We start from the raw sequence: 14,997 nt of genomic DNA on the forward strand, positions 1-14,997 counted from the left end.
CGCCTGGGTCTGAGCTGGGGTACATCAGCAGGATGGGGGGCAGAGGTCTGGACACAACAGACCTTGGCTTCCTGCTGTAGGTCTGGGTGACCTTGTGTAGGTCATTCTGCCTCTGACTCCCTCCCCCCTTGAATGACGGTCCCGCTGGGGGTGTGCCGTGACGGTGAGACTCCAGGCAAGAGCCTGTGGAGGCAGAGATGGGAATGGGGCTTCCGAGGCTACCTGCCTCCCGCACATCACGCAGGACCGTGTGCTGGCAGTATGCCTCCGAGGGGTCTGTCCATCCGTGCTGCCGTCAGACGGGAGTAGACTGCTGGCCTGGCTCTACTGTACCCGCAGCTCTGGGTCTGCCCGCCCTGCCGAGGACCTGCTGGCTCAGCACAGAGCACATGCTGAAGGCAGTGTTTCCAATTAAGCTGTTCAATTTCTTAGGAAGGAAAAAAGGTCTGGAAGCAAATTTGGGTCAGCTTAGGCTGCAGCACTAGAGGTTTTTGGGGAAAATAACTCCTTCCCATTTGAGGACTCTACAAAGGACGCAGTCCTTAAAGAGGCACTGGCCTCGGGGCCGCTTTGAAGCCAGACCTTGGGCCGAGAAGGCAACTTCAAAGACTCAGCCTCTTGCCCTTTCTCAGGCAACTCCTGACAGCATCCTCCTCCCCAAGGCCCTTTGCTGGTGATTCGTCACCGGACAGTTGATCCAGTCCAACAACTGGAAAAAACCAGCCAAGTAACCTTTGCTCTTGAAGATGTCAGTTTTATCAGAGGATGAGCCCCGTAGGTTGAATCAAGGCCACCAGGCCTCCCTGGACATGGAAAATGGATAGACCCTGGTGGGGGAGAAGAACGCAGGGCATCCCCCCTCTTCCAAAATCAGCAAGTCAGGCAGAGTGCAGGCTCTGGCCGAGCACCCTGGCTTCTCCAGCTGAGCCATCTCGCCCCACGAGCGTGGGTGCGCTGTTTGCCTGCAGAACCTGGTCTCTGTACCGTAAATGGACCACATCCCAGCGATGTCACAGTGTGGAAGGTCAAGCGGCCTAACGTGCACATAGAATCTGTGGGGCAGGAGCAGGGGCGCCAGGTGGACGTTACTTTCTGTGCAGACAGAACGGCAGGGCTCTGCCAGCGCATATCAAGGACTCCTGGGAGTCTAGTGACACGTGCACATGCCGACCAGGCCCTACTTTCTATTGTCCAGAGAGCGGGCCAGCTCCTCTAGAGGTTTCCCCCCCAGTCCGCCCAGAAGTCCGCGGCTTCTCCACGAGAGCTGCTTTCACGGGAAGCGAAGCCGGGTGAGTGACGGCCCTGGGCTGGGCAGCAGAGTAGACAAGTCCCCCCCACCCTGTCATGTAAGGAGACCAAGGCTCTGGGGTGTGAAGCATCTGCTCAGAGTTACCCGTTCGTAAATTCCATAGGACGCACGTCCTCTCCTCTGGTCTCGCAAAGGCAGGAGCAGTTTGCCGGGTGCACGTGGCCACCAGCTCTTCCTGTCAGCATACATACATGACGGAAAGCAGAGAAGTGCAGCTGTGGGAAGGTGCTGGAAAACCAGGCCATGGCAGCCTGTGACATGGCTGCTCTGCCATGAGCCAAGCACCTGGAATCTACAGGCTGTCGCATCTGTTTACTGCAGGCTTGTCAAGCACCGGCTTGTTCAGGAGGTCAAGGTGGGGGCAGGCCCCTCAGCAGGAACCTGCAGCTCCAGCAGGGCCCCCGGGAGTCAGGCCACATTCTACTGAGAGCTTCATTCAGCCTGTGCTTCCTGAGCACATGCCACAAACCCAGCTTTGGGCCAGGAAGGGGGGCACAAGGGGTGGGTGGGCAGGTGAGACCGAAGGCAGTGTGGCCGCGTGTGAGGACCAGAGCAGCGTGGAGGCTGGGATCGGTTAGGCCCTGTCACCGGGACCTCTGAAACCTCCCTCCGTTTGGAACTAGGGACACGGCAGCACGGTGAGGCCTCGAGCCGGCTTCTGGGAGCTGACGGCCCACAAGACAGCCATCCATCCTCTGTCCCGTCACCACAGAACGCAGAAGCATGGCATGCTTGTGCTCTGCGGGCAGTCATGGAGCAGTGAGAGCGGGCAGGCCACAGTCGGAGGCTGCGGGAATTGTCTTGGGAGCTCAGGGCGGTGCCCAGAGGAAGGGACGTGTGGGGGTGGGGAAGGAGCAGGCATGAACGCTGCCCACTCACAGGGCGGGAAGAGCAATGTGGGCCTGGGGTGCCTGCGGCGGGGCAGGTTGGGGGACTGATGTAGGGGTCACTCCAGAGGAGCCTGTGGCTGCAGATCGGCGAGTACCCGGGTGCTTTGGTGTCTGGTCCTCTAACCATTGGCCCTGGCAGGAGGAGGCTAGGCGCCCACTCACACCAGTAATGAGGGCTCTGGGGAAGCCCAGATGCAGGCAGGTGTGTTACTGCAGCAGAAAGATGCAGGGCTTCCAAGTGGGGCCTGTGTGTTCTCTGTGAAACAGGAGGGGAGGTCATGTCGTGGGAGGGTGGCATCGGTGGCTGCTGGGAGTCTGAAGGGGCACAGAGGGTTGGCATGCAGCCCAGGGCAGTCGAGGAGCTGGGCCTCAGTCAGGGCTCATTAAAGACACACTGAAGTGGTGGGAGTCAGGAGGGAAGGATGAGGCCAGCAAGGGGCAGCGTCCACTCCTAGGAGGGATCTGTGGGTGGGAGGGAACAGGCCCCACCAGGAGCCGAGCTGCCCGTGTCCTTCCTGAGGGGCAGAGGCTCTGGGATCACTGAGGGGCCCCATGGGCAGGGCCGGAGAAGGCCGGCACCCATCAGCTGCCCTGGACGGTGCTTCCAGCTGGGCTGTGAACACCCCGGGTTCCCTTCTCCCTCAAACCTGAAGGGGTGGTGGGAATACAGATGCATCAGCACAGGCCTTGCCCCAGAGGCGTCTCGGTCCAGGGGAGGACCTGCACACACCAGCGTCTGCAGGCGCTTCCAAGGTAGGGCAGACGTCAGGCTGGGTGTAGGGGTCCGAGACGGTCCGGGGCCGCAGGAGTGGCAGGGTCCTCCATGGAGAGCACAGGGGCCTAGGAAAATGAGCAGCTGCTGACAGAGCCAGGAGGTCAGGGCTCCGCGGGGGCAGAGGGGTCGCAGTGCTCGTGAGCAGAAGGCCCACGTGATGAGTGAGTGCAGCCCGTGGGCGCATGAGGCCCCCCCACTCCAGGCTCGCAGCCCCCACGGCACTTCCCCTTCCCTCCGCCCTGGGCGGCAAGGTCAGAGTCTGCCCATCGTCTGTGTTCTTGGCCCCTCGCGGTGCTCCGCATGGGGCTCTGGGCCCAGACGGACAGCGCCTGTAATTTCCGGAGCGAAGTCAGGGTGTGGGTTGGACGTGGATTGGTGCTTTGGGGGTGACAAGCAGCCCGAGTGGGGAACGCCTCACTGCAGACCTGGAGCTGCTGGGCACCCCTGGGCCACCAGAGCAGCCACAGAAATTGGGGCTCAGAGGTTGCTGTGAAGTTTGTGAACTGAAAGAATGGCCGGAGAGGGCACGGAACTGCCAGAGCCAACATTCTGCTCCATCCGCGATCCTTGGTACGGATTAGACTGGTTTGAATCTGCCTGGGTTTCGTTAAATATCCATTTGCACTTTTGAGAAATCAAGGTGGGAATGTGCTACCCTGCATTTTACCCTGGGTTGTGTTCCCCGCTCCACGCTGGTCTCTGGGAATGGACCTCCGGCAGCCAGTCTCCTAAGCCCAGAGGCCTGTGGGACAATCGCAGACCAGTGTCAGTAGTCTAGGCACATGACCTTTCTCTGCCTCTGGGAACCCTGTGGCATTGTCATTAGGACCGGCGGTGGGACTGTCATCACACAGGTGGCCCTCCTGAGCTTGTTCTGAATTCGAGGAAGATGCGGGCTTTTCTCTAGAGAACCATCTGACTGCGGTCAACGCTCACTCACAGCCAGGTGCTTTGGGAGGCTTCTTTGTTCAGCTGCCCATTCACTTTGGAGGCCTCTGCACTGTGCTGCCCAGTGACCAGGCCCCGGGCAGCACAGGTGAGAAAGGGTCTGTCCCCAGCAGTGCACGTTCCTGTGGGCAAGTGTTCTAACCAGGAGTGGGATGTGAGTCTCCCTCAGAGGGCACGAAGTGACGTGCACTGTGTGTGGGGGCCAATTTTTCTGGGAACAGGGTCCATGGTTTTCATTAGAATTTCAAGGGGTTTTGTGATCCCCAAAGGGGATGGGGTGACTTTTGAAAGCATTAAGGGGCTCCTTGCCCTGCTCCCCTCTTTGTACCACCTGGGGACGCTTACTCCTTCAGAGTGCACCTCAGTGGTCCCCCCAACTAGCAAGGACCCCAGCTCTGTCCACGTGCCCCTGGGGTGCTCTGCATGTGGCCCTGCCCACATACCTGTCCCCCATGTCCTCTCCTCTCTGTCCCTGTGCCTCGCCCCTGGTTGGGCAGAGCTGGCATCAGTCTGGGCGGTGTGGGGCAAGGACGCAGCTGCCGGCAGATCACCCAGGGTTGGGAACAGGATCACCACTGCTCGTTCCGGTTCTTCAGGTGCAGAACCTGCCGCGCTGTCACTAGAAGGAAGCATTAACTTCCCTGCTCTCTGACGCTGGGGCATGTCACTGCCCACATGCCATTTCCATTCCTGGTAGGCTGAACTCTATTATTCAGAAATCCAGCTTTGCTTAGTAGCAGTAGAAAGCTCTGCCTTAACCAAATGTCTCTGTGGGTCATTAGGACAGAGCAGCATTGATTGCTGCTTCTGAAGATGAAAACACAACGTGGACCCCGTGACCGGGAAGGGAGTGGAGGAAGGTGTTCCCGTGCGCTGTGAGCCCGGACTCCCGGAGCTCTCCGGTCACGTGGGTGTGGGGGCATCTGGGCTTCAGGCAGGGCAGGTCGGTGTAAGTCGGTGTCACTTCACCTTGGCCTTGGGGCCAGCCCTGGGGTGGGTGGGGGGAGATTGGGAGCCCTCGCTCCGGCCCTGGAGACTTCAGGCCCACTGGCGTCACCCCCACAGGAAGAGCTCCTGGTGTCTGGTCTGCGGCCCAGCAGGTGGCATGTGAGAGAGGGCTGAAAGTTGGGGTGCATTTCAACCTGCAGAACAGGGAAAGGCTGCCGGCTAGAGGCACAGGACGGGCCCGAGTGAGGCGTGTTGAAGGGGCAAGTGTGGAAGTGCCTGGACCTCAGCTCTGCTCTCTGGCTCTGGCCGAACCATCAGCCCTTCCTGAGTGTGCAGTGTGCTGTTGTTTGGGCCCCTGCCCACATAGGTATGTCACAGGGGGGACGTGAATGAGCTGACCACAATAAACTGTTCCCGTGCATCCCCTCCCCTCCCCCCGCTACTGCTTATCTCCTTCCGTGGAGCCACCCATTCTCACAGCGTCTGCCCAGCTGTTGACGGTGTATGAACTTCTGACGATAAAGTGCAGAGAAAATGCACCTCAAGTGCAAAGTACACCACGCAGCCTGGAGAAGACACAGGATTTCCTGAAGTTACCCGAGGGCCGAGCCCAGGCACGCGGACAAGGCCAGGGTTAACAGCTGGGGAGAGGGCTGCAGGAGTGGGCCAGGGGCTGCAGGGACCTTGGAGATCTCACATTGCCAGGCCAGGCCGTGGACAAGGCGTGCAGAGTACGCACACCGCGCCGTGCCCTCACGCTCATTTGAAAAGTACAGGGAAAAACCACCACTGCTCGACTCTTTCTTTGCTCTTTTAAAGAGTGAATACATGTGGTGACTGTAACCTGCATTTGATTAGGTCTGACCTAAAATAAACTTGGTTTCATGGTTCTTTTCGTTTTCAAAGTAAAGGCCCAAAAAACACACCTTAACTCCACCCCTTTGTAAGTGGAGTCACTTAGAAGTAGCCTTTTTTGAGCAGTTCCAGAGGCCGAGGTCTCCTTTCCTCCAGACAACCGCTGGTTCAGTGGCCAGTTGACCATGTTGAACGGTGGGTGGGACAATGGGGCTGGTTGCTGGGCTCTGCCCTGCCTTCTGCGGGCTGGCTGCTCTCTCCTCGCTGCTGCAGCCTTTGTGGAGCTGCCAGAGAGCAGTCCCTGGTGCCCATGTTGGCTTTTCCTGAGGGCAAGGGGCCTCGCCTCCGCCTGGGAGGCAGCAGAGGGCTGAAGGGGGCCCGTGCCTGGCTCCCAATCCCTGGAAGACCTGGCCCAGCAGCCCCCTGGCCTCCCCAGCTACTGTGCTGAGGAGCCAGACACCGGACAGTGCCGGCAGGCAGGTGGGGTCCTCACTGCCCCACTCTCTGGGTGGCTCTCAGTCCCCTCCACCGTCAGTGGGGGTAGATTGGGGCCCTCTCTCAGGGCCGTGTGAGCTGTAGGCTGAGACCTGTGTGCAAGTGCTTGGTATCACTGGGAAGGGATGGTCTCACCTACCCTGCTCCATCAATTTCTAAAGACCTGTCTACTTCAAATACCCACTGGCTCCCGTCATCCTCGGGAAGCAAACGCCCTGGCAGGGACCCCAAGACCAGGCCTGCCCACCCCTGGCCTCTGGCCTCGCCTCCTGCCATGCTGACTACCTGTAGTTTCTGGAACCTTGGACGCCCACGCCTCCATTCCTTTGCGCCTGGTTATCCTTCTGCCCAGAGCACTCTGCATGCCTTCCCACCCTTCCTGCAGACGCGGCGTGGGCGCCGCCCTCTCTGAGCAGGCTAGTCCCCCGCCAGTCCCCAGAGCACCCCCACAGGTGCCCATGGCACCCTGTTTCCCTGTGTCCTCACACATTAGGAGCCATCCCTGGGAGCTGACGTGCGGCTGAGTCATTTCTATGTCCCCTGCCGGGCGCAGTGCCACATTCATGGCAGGTGCTCAGAGAATATTTGAATGAAAAATGAGCAGATGAATGAAGGAAGAAACAGGAGGACGAGTGAGTGGATGGGTGAGTATCTGGATGGTGGGTGAGTCCGTGAATGAGTGAATGAGTGCATCGTCTTTCACCTTAACTGGCCCTGCCTACCCTTTGCCTCAACCTTCTCCCCTCTCCCCACTCAGTTCTTATCTGGCAGCACCAGGTTTTGACACAGGAAGAAATTAATTCTGAAAGCAAATCTGTCACCTTTACAAATGGAGACACGGTGCTCAGATGCGGTTAATGCAGCTGCTCCTGAGAAATTCATGAATCCATTTGCTCCCGGTCTGGCCCTCTCGCTGTCAGCCTGTGTTCCAGGGTGCCTCCGGGAAGGCCGAGGGGGGCTCTGGGCAGGAGCAGCGTCTGCCGGCCCCTCTCCTGCCGGAGCGCAGGCTGCAGTTCAGAGTCAGGGTGTTCACTGCCTGCCTACCGGGCCCAGAGGGAGAGGGTACCGAGGGCCCTCTGAAGTGGGTCTCCCGGGAGGAGGAGGGCGCTTAGGACACAGGCCCCTGAGAGGCCCCTGAGAGGGCTGGCCCTGGTCCTGAGCCCCCAGGTGGTGGCAGCAACAGCTGGAGGAGGCCCACTGGCAGTAGGCGTGTGGCAGCCCCAGGTTAAGCTCCTCGGCTCAGTCCACGATCTGCAGCCCCGCCCAGCATGTGTGCACCCCTCCCTCCATAGACTTCCCCAGATTCCCAAGTCCAAGGATATGGCAGGAGGGCCTGCACATTGGAGTGAGGACAGATGAGGAGCCTGGGACTGGGGAGCTGCTGCATTTACCGAGTCTGTGCTGAATCCCGTTCCCTGCAGACACCCTCACCCCCTCTTCCCGTCCCCCTGAGAGAAAGCAGGGACTCGCAGAGCTGGGGTGACGCTCAAGGTCAGACGGTGTGCTTGAACCCTGTTCTGTTGTGCTTCCACCAGGCATGCAGCCTCCCAGCCGTCTGATTGTGCAGGAGGCCATGTCCGCTGTGCCTGTGACCTCCAAGGTGGCCTGGAGGTTGCCTCACTGTCATCTGTGTAAACTGTGCAGCCAGTGTCTCTTATCACAGGGGCGGCCCCCAGGCCCCGGGGCTGAGCTGTGCCTCGCCAGGAGGAGCCAGTGCTTGGCCAGCCACCTGGGGTCACCCAAGAACTCAAACCTGAGGACACCGGACCCCTTGCCCCCTAAGAATTCTTATTAGTTCATCAGGACTGGAGCTTAAAGTCTGCGTGGTCAGTGAGCAGTCAGCACAGCCCCCCTGCCGGGCCAGGTTGGGCATCGCCCCTCTCCGTGGTCTGGGGTCTGCACACGGCCCTGCAGCGCTGGAGATGCCGTCAGTCAGTCAGTCAGGCTGCCGGTCTGGGGCTCCGAGAAGTGAGGTGACCTGGAGAGGCGCTGGAGCTGGGACTCAGGCTACCCTGGGGTGTGGCACTGAGCCAGGCCCCCCCGACACACTGGGGCCATGCGGGTGCACCCAGGGCTCCAGGCGGGAGGTCCGGAGAGCCTGGGGCCAGTCTCGCTTTCCGAGCAGAACAGACCCAGAGCTGCTCCCTGGCTGGTCACCCCCACGCCTGTTCCTTCGTTGTCCCAGACTCAACCTGTGGGCCTGTCTTCTTTATTCGTCTTTCAGACTGTGGCCCGGCCCCTGGTTACAGGGTAAGCTGGGCCTGACTATCGTCAAGGCCCGTCTGTGGAGAGACAAAGGCCCCGCCTCTCAGAGACACGAGCAAATACCCGTGTGATCATTGACGTGGCTACCTCAGGAGCACCACGCCAGCCTTGCAGGAAGACAATCACACGACAGAAGGAGCCGCCGGCCGGCTTCAAGCTGGTGTCCTTGCGGAAGGGGTGGGAGGCCAGGGTGCTTCCCAGGGCAGGTCACAGGGTGCCCGGAGCCTGCTCCATGCCTGCCCAGTGCCCCCTGGGCTGAGCTATTTTGAGAACCCACCTCTGCCAGCTCATCTGGGCCGTTTGGCCAGGAGAGGGGAAGGAAGGCACATCCACTGTGATCTTTGTGCCTGCTGTGATCACAGACTCCTATCCACCAAGGCTCAGAGAGGTTCAGTTCCTCCCCTAGAGCCACACAGCCAGGAAGCAAAGCGGGCCGACTAGAGTCTGGCTGCTTGGACAGACTCTCCTTTATGGGGGTGCTGCGCCCACACGTCCTCCTGCAGCTCCTCACAAGGTGGGGCCCTGTGAGCGCCTCCACCAGGTGCAGGCCAGGCAGCTGAGGCTTGGGTCACTGCCCGCGTGGTGGGACCCCAGCCCAGACCTGGCCCCATGCCGAGCTCTTAGCTCCTTTCCAGAACTAAAAGCGTCCTTAAAGGTGCATCTGTGAGCTGAGTAAGGCTCCAGGGACAAAGCCAGCCCGGTCAAGTCTGATTCAGATGGAATGAGGCGATTTCAGTTCTTGACGTTCCAGAGTTGGGGGGCAGTAGAGACAGTTTTTGAGTGTCAAAGACCGCAACCTGCAGATGGTGAATCCGATGAGCCCTCGTGGGGCCCCCCAGGGCTCTGATAAGCTGGTGGAAAATGATGACTTTCCTCCCCCCGAGAGTTCACAGACACAAAGCTTGGTCAGCTGTGTTCATTTTCCTGGCTTATTGTTTTATTCAGATGGCACTTGCCGTGAGACCGTTTGCCCTGAGACTTAAAACAAAGAAGTAACATTTACATTTTTGCATATGTATCATATTATATGTAATATACATATGAGTATATGTAGTAATTACATATAATTAAAATAATTCCATGGTATATATAATATAAAAATATTAAATGCTCAGGTATTCATTTGTAAATAAAAATGAAACCAAAACAAGAACCCTTTGCCACCTCTTTTAAGTCACCCCCATCATGCGCCCTGTCCACTGAGGGGCGCCTGCCCCCAGGACTCGGCCCTGGGTCCTCAGAGTGAGCACGACACGCTGAGAGCCCTCTGCCCTCAGCTCTGCCCCGGGTCTCTCCTGCTCCCCGTGGCCTGGGTCTGCTCTGTCTGGGTTCCTGACTGTTGCAGATTCACAAGGAAATAGACATTGCCCCAAGGGGCAACCTGCCTCCGGTTTCCTGAGACTTAGAAGTAAACCACACCCAGAGCGGGCTCAGTGGTGGGCTGGCCATGTGCTCGTTCACCTCTTCGTTTGTTCGTTGAGTCAGCGAGCAGCTAGCATGCACCTGCCTTGTGCTTCCCATGCTGGCCCGGGATGAGCTAGCCAGTCCCTGCCTCCCCAGTCTCCCCAGCTGTGGGGCACACAGACTCGCGGGTCACTAACTTGATGCCCTGGGGTGAGTAAGACAAGCACAGGGATACATCCTTCAGCTCTTTCCAAGGCAGTGCTTCGGGATGACTGTGTTCTTTGTCTCTGACTTCCGCCTGCCGTTCACCCTGTGAGGACCCAGCTTCAGATGGGAAGCCAGCTACGTGAGCTGCCAGGAAGGAGGTGTCCTGGCTTCCCCCCATGGCCTCAGTGATGGGGGCAGGCCTGTGGGCCAGAGTCCTTCCCAGCATTGAGGGAGGCATGTCCGTGTGCCGTGGGGACAGGAGTAGTTTAATGCCAGGCCTGGTGTCACTTCACAACATTTCATGGGAAGCCTAGACTCAGAACCTCTGCTGGGAAAGAAGATGCAAAGAACATTTTTGAACTAAGAAGAAACACCGTGTGGCCTGGTCTGCATTTTATACAGATGTGCAGAAGGGTGGGGCACCCACAGACACTGTTTTCTCTCCTACGCCCGAGGAACCCTGGGTTCCCGGCTCCTTCTCTCCAGGGCCCGCCACGTTCCGAAGGACTATGTTCCAACCTGTTGAGTAAAGGGTCATCATCTTGTTTTTCCATCTTGTTAGTCAAAATCGCGTGTCTGCCACCCGGACCTCCTGCCAGTCCAGGGTAACTGGTGTCACCTCATGAAGCCGAGCACATTTGTAGCCAAAGGGAGGTAACGTCTTTGGTGGTTTGTGCTTCCTGATGGAGGACACACGTATGATGCCCGCTTGGCTTTGAAATATTGAAGACCATCACCATCAGTACATCCGGTGCCTTTGGAGCCCCGAGGAGGAGCCGTGAGTCTGATTCTGGTCATTTTATGCCCTTGGGAAATGGTCCTGAGCAAGGAGTTCAAGAAGAACCAGGACCGGGAAAGGGAAGAGGCATGCAGTGCTCACCACATGCCTGGCACTGTGCTAGGAGCTTGTGGCCCGGTGGGGCAGGAGGCCGTGAGCAGGTGAACGTGTGATCCCGTGCCCAGCAGTGAGCCAGGCCCGTCCAGCGCTGCGGACTCCGGCGGGCCGGGGTCGCATCTCCGAGATGGGGTGTTCCGGGTCTTTAGCACCGAGCCGCGTGCCGTCTGTGTGGCAGACCATCCAGAAACGGCTGCGGGACACAGGGGCTGACCAACCAGAGCCCCATGCCACAGACGGAGCCCACGCAGGCTCCTCAGGTGGCTGCACTCCTCCCAGACTCATGGCTTTCAGAGGCTTCCTGATGCCAACTCAGTCTCTCCAGAATGTTAACAAGAAAATTTCATAGCCGCCACATCTGCAAAATCATTAAGTACAAAGGTTTGCACTAAGTCCACAGAGGTCCTTTCCGTCCCCACTGGTTTCCTTGCAGGGCCCTTGTATGTGGCCCTCTGGCTCTCCCCAAGCTCCCCGCGCTGCGTCCAAGACACTCCTATTGTCAATCCCTCTCTGGAGAACCAGCGATGGTCCGTGACGAGACCGGAGCTGGGGGCCTTCGAAGAGCCGTCCCAGGTATGCTTCCTCCCAGGACACCCCGTTCTCAGGGGATGTGCTGTCACTAGGCACCCTCACTCTGCCCCTAGAGCTGAGACGGGAGCAGCTGGTAGCACCCCGGGCAGCCGCTCTGGGCCCGAGCTCCTCAGTTCTTACCGACAGCAGGTGGTAACATGGGAGGGTATGAAGTTCGAATCACACTCACCTAGCTTTGCATCAGGTCGAGGTCCGGTAATGTTCAATATTCTCTGCCCCTGGTACCATGTTCCCGCGGCTCCCGCAGTGCCTTGTTCACACCTCTCTTTAGAACTTGAGCATTAATTGTACAGAAGTTCCTCTGCTTACCGGCAGGAGAAACTCTGAAAATCTGGCCTTTCCGTCTGTGCATCCAATGTAACACCATAGAAGTACCCACAGCATCACCTGTGGGTTGGGGGCTAAGTTGATGGGCATTTTCCCCATTATTTAGCTTTCCTCATTCTCAGGAACATCCTTGAAGTGAAATCTGTGGGTGGAGGGGCTGCTGCGGTTTGTTTTATGGGGTGACAGCCCCTCTTAGGCTGAGCGTCCCGTTCGAGCAGGGAGGGACTCCTACGCGCCTTGGTGTTCGGGTATCTGGGGTGGTCCCTGGCGTGTGACAGGACTCCGACAAGTGACTGCTGGCAAGGTGGACAGAGGGTGGGTGGGTGGGAGGGGGAGCGGCGGCTAGATGGTGCGCGGTGGGGGGGAGGAGCTGAGCGGGTGGCTGTTGGGCTGGGAGAAAGGGGTAGGTGTGCCGGTAAGCAGAAATCACACGTATACCAACCAGAGCTCCTGGTGGATGAATGGGCAGGTGGTTTGGTTGCCCAATTCACTGACATCAGAAGTCTTCCTTGTGTAGCTCAAATCGCTTCAAATGGCAAATTATACGGCTTAGCTTCTGCAGATGTGTGGGCACGCATACTGGAGCCTCGGTGTTCCTGCTCTTTGACTGTTGCGGTGGCCTGTGATCAAGGGTTGTCACAGTAACCCGGTCTCTTACCAGGATGCAGGCAGCCCTGGGATCGCAACGGCAGGCCAGTCGCCAGGCACGCCTGCCCCTGCAGCACCCTGCCGCGTCGGGCTCCTGGGAAGAGCGCTGTGAGTCAGGAGTCGGGGGCCCGGTTTCTAGTCTTGGGTCTGCTGGCTGTTCCTGGTGAGACCTGCCCACTTTACAAACTTGAGCATTGATTGAAGTCATATGCGTAAAGTCATCACCAGTGTGACCGGCACTTAGGGAGCACTGCATGGTCTTCCCCATGTGCACTAGACGAGGTGACCAGTGGATGTTGGAGCCGCCTGACAGTGATCCCCCTGCAGCTCAGAGCCCCAAACAGCCAGGCAGAGGCTCAGCGCTGCGCTCAGGTATTACTGGGGAGCTGATACAGGAACCAGGACACAGAGCAGAAAGCCATTGGAGGCCCAGCACGTGTGGGCCCAGAGAGTTAGAGGACCCAGACCCTCAGACCGTGGGCAGCAAGCCTCGCCAGGCCATGTCACCTGCAGGTCGGCGGCCATTGGTACGGAACTGGCATGAAGCGAGGCGCTGTGGCTGAGCCGGCCCTTTAGTAGGACAGATGCACAGAGGTGTCTGCACAGAGGACCTTGAAGCTCCTCCCCTGCCCAGCCTCTTGCTGCCTCTGTGATGTGAGCAGGTGGCAGTCACCTCGCAGACGGCGTGGGGGTTCGGTGAGGTGCAGGGCGGGGTCCCTCGGTGTGGCTCCTCGTGTGGAGTGAATTCAGAAGGCCACCTCATGACGACGTTCTGCGACCACACTTACTAGGCTACATCCTGTGATTGCCCATTGTGTCATACCCTGCATGTGACTGAAAATACAGTGTCCACTTCCTATGGTAAATAAGTGCGATTATGTTACCAAGTCATAATGGCTGTGTGGTTCTCACGTGGTCATTAATAGGAAGCATAATGGAGATGCTGAGCTGGGGAGGTTGGCTGGGAGATACAGAGATGACTGTACGTTGCTGCGTCTCCAGGACCCTGGCGCACTTCTCCAAAGTGGGAGCGTTAGCTGCGGCTGACCCAGAGCCGGTGAGGTGGGCAGGGGCCAGTGGTGGGCAGTGAGCACCCCGCGTCAGCCGTCCGTCCCCTCTCAGCCACGGGCAGCATCCTGATGCACAGCCTACGTCAGCTGGTGCCTGTTTGCTCTGTGCTCTGTGTCGGGGCCCCTTGAGTGTGTGCTTGGAGGCCCCAGGGATCTCTTTTTGTCAGGTATCCTAGGCAACGGCGGGGGAAAGAGCACGGTCCATGGAGGACCTCACCCAAGAGCTACTGGAGCCGTGTCATGTGAGACGTGGCCGTGGGGTCAGGGGCACCTGGGGCTGGCTCTCATGAACATTATGTCTGGAGGCAGCCTTTTGAGGTGATTTTTTAAAATATTTGATGTCTGCAGAAGCTTCCATCCCGAGCAGACCCACCTCCAGCCTGCACTCTGGTCAGTCTAGGCAGTCAGCCTGCAGTGCGGCTGAAGCCCCCTCGACCAGAGTTAGAGATGCGCACGCTGAGCCTGGGCAAGGCTCCCTGAGGAAAGAAGCCACGGGGCTTACATTTGGTCCGGAGCGCAGGCATTGGGCTTGGAGTCTCCCCATTGAAACACTGTAACTCATGTACGCATGTAGATGTCTATTTCAGGGATTGGAAGATATATATACACACAGACATTCATATTTATGTGGAGAGGGCTGTATCCACAGATTTGCATCTCTGTATATAGACAGAGATCCAACTTCAGGCACATGCGCACACATAGATCTTGCATATACACATATGCATGTGTGTGTATATTCCATACGGTGTATCCTGGTTCTCTAATAAACATTGGAGGTTTTTCTCCTCCAAGTGGTTTACCTAGGTAATCAACCATTGTGTAAAGGGCCCTTTCAGTGCATGTCAGTGTGTGTGTTTTACTTACTGCCTGTAATCATTAGAGAGGCACGTGGGCTTCAGGGGCATGGGGACCAGATGGTATCTCCTCCACAAGCGTGCAGAACACCCATCCGGGGTGTGCTGCTTACTCACCGCTCGAGAACTGGTGTGGCTGTAGGGGGGGCATTCGGCTTAGGCCCACAGGCCCTGCTGCCCAGAGCTAGGCCGTCACCCGCAGTACTCAGCTGTCACCTGTTTCTGGGTCCCTCCTTTTCCCCTCAAAAGCCTATTGAGAAAACCACTTAGAGCCATGTGCCCAAGGGACAAGGCTGGGAGCTTCCTGCCAGGCCTGCGGGGCTGCCCGAAAGTCTCCAGTGGGGACTCTGTCCAGCCCCTGGAGACCAAAGTCCAGGCCCCTGATCTCTCAGGGCCCTGCTCAGTGATGTGGGCACACACAAGTTAGGAGTGGCACTGCTTTGGTGGCGGCAGTCCTTCGCCTCAGAGGGACCCCCAATGCATCCGTCTCCTGAGCCCTGAAGACACCCACAC

General features: G+C 58.4%; 1 protein-coding gene across 7 annotated transcripts in view; it reads left to right on the plus strand.

Moving 5' to 3' along the window:
* Window positions 1-14,997, plus strand: part of TRAPPC9 (trafficking protein particle complex subunit 9) — a 588,199-nt gene that overhangs the window by 492,496 nt on the left and 80,706 nt on the right. The window lies entirely within an intron of this gene.

This window comes from Manis javanica, chromosome 2 (genome assembly GCF_040802235.1).
Source record: "Manis javanica isolate MJ-LG chromosome 2, MJ_LKY, whole genome shotgun sequence".
In the NCBI taxonomy this organism is placed as follows: domain Eukaryota; kingdom Metazoa; phylum Chordata; class Mammalia; order Pholidota; family Manidae; genus Manis; species Manis javanica.